This window comes from Acomys minous (genome assembly GCF_964271855.1).
Source record: "Acomys minous genome assembly, chromosome: 5".
NCBI classification, from domain to species: Eukaryota; Metazoa; Chordata; class Mammalia; order Rodentia; family Muridae; genus Acomys; species Acomys minous.
The window spans coordinates 26,213,585-26,220,933 of record NC_140494.1 but is presented as its reverse complement, the minus strand read 5'-3'; the positions used below and the strand labels follow the sequence as shown (position 1 = coordinate 26,220,933).

At 45.5% G+C, this 7,349-nt stretch overlaps 1 long non-coding RNA gene across 1 annotated transcript; it reads right to left on the bottom strand.

Moving 5' to 3' along the window:
• Positions 1 to 370: 370 nt before the first annotated feature.
• LOC311598543 lies at positions 371 to 6,780 on the bottom strand. Its single transcript, XR_014779563.1, has 5 exons — positions 6,597 to 6,780; positions 4,721 to 4,786; positions 2,046 to 2,127; positions 1,143 to 1,273; positions 371 to 963 (listed from the first exon to the last, which is right to left on the bottom strand). It is a non-coding gene; the product is annotated as an uncharacterized lncRNA (long non-coding RNA).
• Between the last annotated feature and the right edge of the window lie 569 nt (positions 6,781 to 7,349).

Genomic DNA, 7,349 nt, shown 5'->3' with positions numbered 1-7,349 from the left:
ACAATAAAGGATGCCATAGGAACGGCAGGGATCTGGGCTCGTGGGAGGTGATTCTTGAGCTACGGGGGATGATGACAACTAGGAATCCACGGCTGGGCCTCTGGAGTCCACGCACACTAAATTTGAAGATGGGGGGTGGGGTGGGGTTTAGGACAGTGTGTCTCCCCCCCCCCCCCCCCCCCGCAACTGTCATGATCACCTCAGGTGCAAATTAACAGTTTTGAGTTTTCAGTTCCTCCCAGACCCACTAACTAACCCAGCGTTTCTGCAAGCGTGGCCTAGGAATCTGTGCTTTGACCAGCACCACAAAACATCTCCTTTCTTCTCCATATTAATTTTTGGCGTCCCATCACAGGTTTCGGTTTTATTATTTATTATCTAAGAATTTAGATGCTCTGGTGATAAATGAAAACAACGATCCCATTATATACAACATTTATAGAGTCTGGAAAAGCCTTGGCATTAATAATAGAATTGACATTAATACAAATACAAGGTACCTAACACACCTAGCTATGTAGTAACTAGGGCATAAATGTGGGTCAACGCACCAAAACCACAGCATTCGTGTATTTTATACAACTCTAGGTTCAAATTTCTGTGGCCGTGGACAGAGAGGCAGGCACTGAGAGGGTATTGTAAGGACACAGCTAAAGAACACCAGCTCCTCTCAGGTCTGGCATAGGGGGCCAGCAGCGGTGCTTTTCCTGTAGCTGAGCTGCTGGAGAAAAGAGATGTTGTGCTAGCATCTTCCCAGCCCCATCTCAGCTCTCCTGCTCCGTGTGAGTGTCCTTTTTTAAAGCCCTGGCTTCCTAATTCCGTAATGTACTCATGGCCAGTGCATCCTCTAGCTTTGCGCTGAAAATAAAGATGGCTTCCTTGGGATGACAGGACCCGCGTAGGACATCTGCAGCGTGAATGCTTTCTTGCTCGGCCAAGCTGCTCTTCGTGTTCATCCGCTGCCTGTGAAGAAAAGGTGAGCAGACAACTGAGGCAAAACCCTTGCAAGGCCCCACTGGGCCTGGGAACAGCTTCCTGCTATCTCCTCCTCCCCCTCCCCACTACCCTTCCTCCTCCCCCTCCCCACCCCCCTTCCTCCCCCCCTCCTCACTCCCTCCCCCCCCCCCATTACCATGCATCACCTTGTAGGAGCCAGACCGTTTTATTGGTATATTTCAACAACAGTCACTGGAGCTAATGCCTCTGGTCTCCAAGGGCACCCACACTCAAACAAGCATGTGTGTGATGCACACACACTTAATACAAATAAATGCTAAAATAAAACAGAGAACAAAACAAAACAAAACAAAAAGATCCTGCAATGTAAACCAACCCTAAGTGACTGTTGTACTGGAGTTACAAACAGTCATAAGCTGCTGGACATGCACTCGTAACCACTGAGCCCTCTCTCGGTCTTGTTTTGTGTTTTGAAACAGGGGTTCACTATGCGACCTAGGTTTCTTTGAACTTAAAGTCCTGTTCGAGTTCCCTGAATGTACCACCACACCTAGCCCACTTAGGCAATGAGGTTTAAGTACCTGTGAGAACCACATGGCCTCTCTCTTTCTCTATTGGTGTCATGTAGTGATGGCTTGCTGGACACCAGTTTTCTTATTCTCAATAGTTTACAGCTAAATTCTTACCCTGTATGCCTAGGGGACCTAAATTAAATCCCAACACTGCTCATAGAAGCAAGGAAGGCTGAGGTAATGTAAGTGTAGAAATAAGGAAATATCACTGGGGACAGGCAGCTGTACTCGGGCCCACTAGCTTAGGTAATTGGCAAGGGCTAGAATCTTCATGGGGGGACCAGACTTGGTCTCCTCCCTCAGGCCTGTATTCCCAGACAAGGTCAAGGATATGGACAACCAAACTTTGATGCTTAAAAAAAAAAAGTACATTAAAAAAAAAGAAAGTACAGAAATTCCCCCATGAGAGTCTGTGGGGGAAAATAACCGGGGTCTGGTTAGTTCTCTAGCCAGCTGCCACACAGCACAGGAAACCACAAGAGCTGTTAGGAAAGGCTGCATCTTCTTAGAGGTTACCTCCACTTCAGCATGGCTGAGTGGCCACGGAGAGGGCTTGCCGTCCGTTGTCATGGGTCCTTTATGAAAGTCCGTCTTCATCCTGAAAACTCCCAAGGACAGAAAGTGAGTGTGCTCAGCTCTTACAGACCCATCCTCAATCACTCCGTGGGGGAAAGATGTGCCTCTGAAGAGCCTGTGGGTTCTAGCCAAGTATGAACAACTTGGCAAGTTTATCAGAGCAGCCTGCTAGATCGCTCTTCTGAAGCTGTCCTTGAATGGTGAAAGAGTCAACTCTAAAGGCTTTATCTAAGCAACCCCCCTCTGGTCCCACTCCACTCTGAACTCCCATGCCTCTTATTTTGGAGCAGACAGATGAGTCTGTCAGGAACAGACCCTGTGGTTTGCAAGAAGAGAGTGAAAATTTTAGTAGAAATTCAGTCATCACTTCACTCCTTAGTAAGCAAGAAGGGAGAAAGGTGTTAGTGGCATACAACCAAATATAATAGCCTCGGCTATGTGAAACCCACTTTACGTCTTGGAATTTTTGAATCTGAAGTTGTCTATGCCAAGATACACTTGGGCAATACAACCTGAGAAAACAAAGTTTTAAATAAAGCATTCTGGCATCCTTTTCTAATGACACACACAGTTCTGTAATCTACCAAGCTACATCTTTGCTTTCAACTGAGAGAGTGCAGCACCATATATGTCTGGCCCCAAGCCAGGGGGAAAGTATGACTTGCCCTACCCCTGCCCCACTGATCCAAGGGGCCTAGGAAGACACAGAAGATTGATGTATCACACTCTTCCACTAAGAGGTTGAGGGGCCTGTGCATGGTCTCTTGGTTGTAAAGTGTGAGTGTGACTTGGCCTGGGTGTGGGCAATGCGATTGTCCAGCCATCTTGAACCCAGGCAGAGGATGGTTACATTTTCATTGATGCTTGGAGAAGTTGCCCAAGGAGGCCAAATAGTCTTTCTACTACAAGGTGATCTCTCTGACAGCCCCATTTCAGCCAGAAGAGCCAAGGTCAACGTTCATATGATTCTTCTACAGTTTAAATATTCTAATTAAATATCTGAATTTGTTTTTGTGAGAAAGCAAGCAAAATGTTTATTTCGGTCATAGCAACAATCATATCTTTGGCTTGTGCTAAGGACGGTTGGTCTCCCGGGCTCGGCTAGAAATTCACAACATGGGAATTTACAGAATTTTCATAAAAGCAATTGGAATGACAGTGTTTTCATGAGCTCCCAGGGTGAACGTCTATTAACAAAAGATGCTTTGCTTTCCTCACACCTGCTCAGTTCTCCACAGGGGCCCAAGCGATATGCGTTCCAATAGAGCAGCGCCAACAAAATCAAATAAAAATGAGGTTCCCAGGATGAGAATGGAGATTTGCAATATTACTAAAGTCAGTGCACTGGAGAAGGAATGGAGCTTTTGGAACTGGCTTTTAAAGCAGAAAACCATTACAAAAAATAGATCTGCAGCCGTAAATCATATACTTTTGACCATTGAACCCCCTATTATACAATGTGCATCTGTGTGTTTGTGGAGGGTGGGGAGGGTTTGTTCGGAAGTGGAAGAAGTTCAGAAGAAGTTGGAAGGGAGAAAAAAAAATCTAACAAAATAGGAATTCTTTTTCTTTGCACATTGCTGGAAAAAATGAGGGAACGTTTCTAGATTCTGTCTAAATTTTGTTTGTACTCAATAGAGTAATGTCTTAAGAAAGGAAAACATCAAAACCCACCAAATGTCACTTCTTCTATTCAGCCTCTGTCTATGGAAAAACAAGGTAACAACTTAGTTCCCTTAATTACTAGCACATTCATATTTAAGCACAAATTCCAGTGTTTTGGGGGCTTTGTCATTGCTTGGAAGTCACAGACATCTCTAGACTATCACATAAAGAGTGAGCTTCTTCCATGGTGTGAATATGGTGCATCTTGTGCAGAAACTCCATCCCCACTATGGGGCTGTGCCCTCATGAATGCATTAACCTATTCAGTTAATGAGTTATCTCAGGATGGATTTTTCTGAAAAGCTAGTTTGGCAAGTTTACCTACACACCCCCATCTCTCACCATGTGAGGTCCTATACCACCTCAGAGCTGCCACCAAGAAGGCTTTCTCTAAGGTTCTTGACCTTGGACCAGAACCATAGGTCAAAAATAAGCCCCTTTTCTTTCCAACCTATCCACATCATTTTGTCATTAGCCACAGAAATGGACTACATATGCACACAGAGACCACACTTGTTACAAATAAGAAGCCAGGTCTTTTGCCCTCCCTCTGAGAGCTTATTTTTTACTTGGAACAGAAAAAATGACAAGCACATAAATGATACAAGAATTTCATAAGAGGAGCATGTTCTTACTATAACCTCTGCTGGTGCAAGAGGAAGACGCACCTTGAAGAGGATCCCCTGCAGGGTGAAGCATGGGTAGGAAGATGGTAGACGGGACAGCAACGAGGACCAAGCTCATAACTACATGGAAGAAAGACGTCCTGGATAGTGGGACCAATGAGGGACGATCCCGGATCAGAAAGGGCCAGTGGAGAAGCTACGAACGGGAAAGGACTAAGTGAGGTAAGGCTGTGGGGGCTGAAGAGATGCTGGGGAGGTGGAGCGGAAACAGGTACAGTGGGACTTCTGTTGCTTTTCATTAATCTCAACATCAGTATCAGACACCTGCTGCTATGTTAGGGCCTCCACCAGGTGCTGCAGACATGGCGACGAGCTCGTTGCTTTTCATCTCTGGAACAAAACAGATAACAAGAGCAACTTAATGAAGGAAGAATATATTTTGGTTCAGAGGGCTTTCAGGTCCTTGTGGTGAGGAAGGCATGGTAGCAGAGCAGCTGTCTGTGGTGGCATTCATTGTGGTGGGAGTATATGGCATAGACCCCTTATGTGGCAGTGGCCCGGAAAGAAAACCAAACCAGAACTGTGGCCAGGCCCACCACCAGCAACCTAATTCTACAGTGTGGACCAACTTTCTTATGGCTCCACAGCCTTCAAAAATAGAGGCACAGATCCAGGAGCAAGCTTTCAGAACAGGAAGAGATATTTGACCTTCAAACCATAAGAGGGTCCCTGACCCTAAGGTATCCTCAGCGAGGCATGCTGGTTCTCCATGACACTTCTTGGGAAAGCTAGAGAAGTGTCTAAATTGCATTGAGGCCAGCAGAGGGTGAGGACAGGGGAGGCTGCCAGCAATGACAGCCACATGTGCCGCTCCCATTTCAGAAGGGCCATTTGTAAGGGAAAAACTCAGTACGTTGGCTCCGACTTGTCATAATTGACTCCATGACAAGGAATTACAGGCATCTAAGAGTAGGAAGAACATGCCTAGCCACTCAGGAATGTGGAGGCAAGGGAGTTATTTGCTTTGGACAGGGTTGGTCCCTTCCCAGTGTGCTACGGTGGTGTGTGCTCAGTCAGCTCCCTCGGTCTGGAAGCATCTTTAAGAGTTGGAGCCCACAGAGAAGCGGTTCTCAGAGGGAGTATCTCAACAAACGTGTGTGTTGGCATGGAATTCGAAGGATGCAGCCTTTTTTACTAGCAATGAAGATAATGAATTCGACATTTTTTTAAATGAGTGTTTAAAAAATGTGGATGCTTATAAATGGACCCCTCTCTCTCCACAGACCTGAGTTTTCCCTTGCTGCACTGCTATGACATATGTTATGGTTGGTATTTATGTGTTTATGTCCAAGATCAAGGGATGCTCCCAGCTTGGTTTCTGTAACTCTTTCACTCATTTTAAAGAAAGGAAAGCAGAGGCAGGGAAGTAGGCAGTGCCCATGGTGATCTGTGTCTGAGCAACATTCATATAGAAAAAAACATAAAAGTGTTTTTTTTTAATTATTTGTACTAATAAAATATAGTATATTTGGATCAACAGTAACAGTGGTTTTGACCAAAAGTTTTCGAGAAGACATTGTTCATGATTTTTCCTTTCGGAGCCAGTGTTTTGAGACTCCATCAGGATCACATATCTGCTCTTCTCATTTGGCCAGCAGAGTCCAAACCATAAACCGGAAGTTGTGGGAACATCTAACTGTCCCCACTCCAAGATTACTTGGATGTAGGTGATGGGTCACAGGCATGCTAGCTACAAACTCAAGCCACTGCAGTTTCTATAAAACAGACAAGCCCAGCAAAACCCAAGGCAGGTTCTCAGGGGATTTTGAGTTAGTAACATCTCCATAAAGTTAAGCAAAATGAAAACCCAGACTGAGGATTCTGGTAAAGCTCAGGACACCTAATTTAGGGTTGTCTAAACTAGGTGTCCAAATATGGACAGACAGGGGCATTTGCTGGAGCTTATGCTGTCTCTTGGCTTGCAGGTAGCAAGCTTTAGTTAATGGACGAGAAAGCTCTTATTATCTTGTGCTTCTGGCTTGCTGCTTTTTTCTTTCAACATTTGAAAACAGTCAGTCATCCCTTTGAAGTGGTATTTGCCCATGTCCACTAAACTCACGCCCGGCTTGAAGAATCTCATACAACAAGCAAGCATGTAAACAAACAAACAAACAAACACAAAATAAACAAAAATGTTTACCCTCATAGCCACAGAAAAGTGAGGTAAGTGTAGCTCTCAGCCTTCATTATAGAAGCCTCTCTCTGCAGCAGTAGAGAGCATCACAGAAAACCACAACTGGTCAAAATACAGAGGCCAACTGACGGTTGCATGCCCAGCTGCCGTGGATACATCTACAACACAAAACCCTGCGTCTAAGGCTCAGGGAACATGTTGGAAGAGGGAGCAGGAAGTTTGTAAGCGTCAGAGGATCAGGAAGTCTGCCAAGAGATTGTGTCTCCTGAGACGACACAAGAGCTACACCCAGGACACGGAAGCAGTATTGCTGCCTAAGTAAGAGCTGAACAAAGACAGAACCAGCAGACGTGCTAGTGCGGAAGGGGGAGATTGCTGCCCCACTACCTCCCCCTACCCCCTCAGCTCCCCCCCCCCCCCACTGGACATAGAACTACAGGGAATTAAGGGGTTGCCTGGAGAAGGCTCTTCCTAAGGGAGGAACCTTCTGATTGGCTGTCAAAGAGCAAATGATCAGTCCTGATAAACCACATTCATACAAGCAATACTAGGTGGACTCGGGAGGTTGTATTTATAGGTTTATGCATATATGTAACCGTAATAATCAAAGAAAAAGAGGCCATGAAGTTAGAGGGGGACGTGGAAGGGGTTGGAGGGAGAGGGACATGGGAGGGGCTGAGGGGCAGAAAGGGAAGGGGGAAAAAAGATGTAATTACATTTTAAAAAATTATTTAAAAGACCTATGGCAACGGGAAGGTG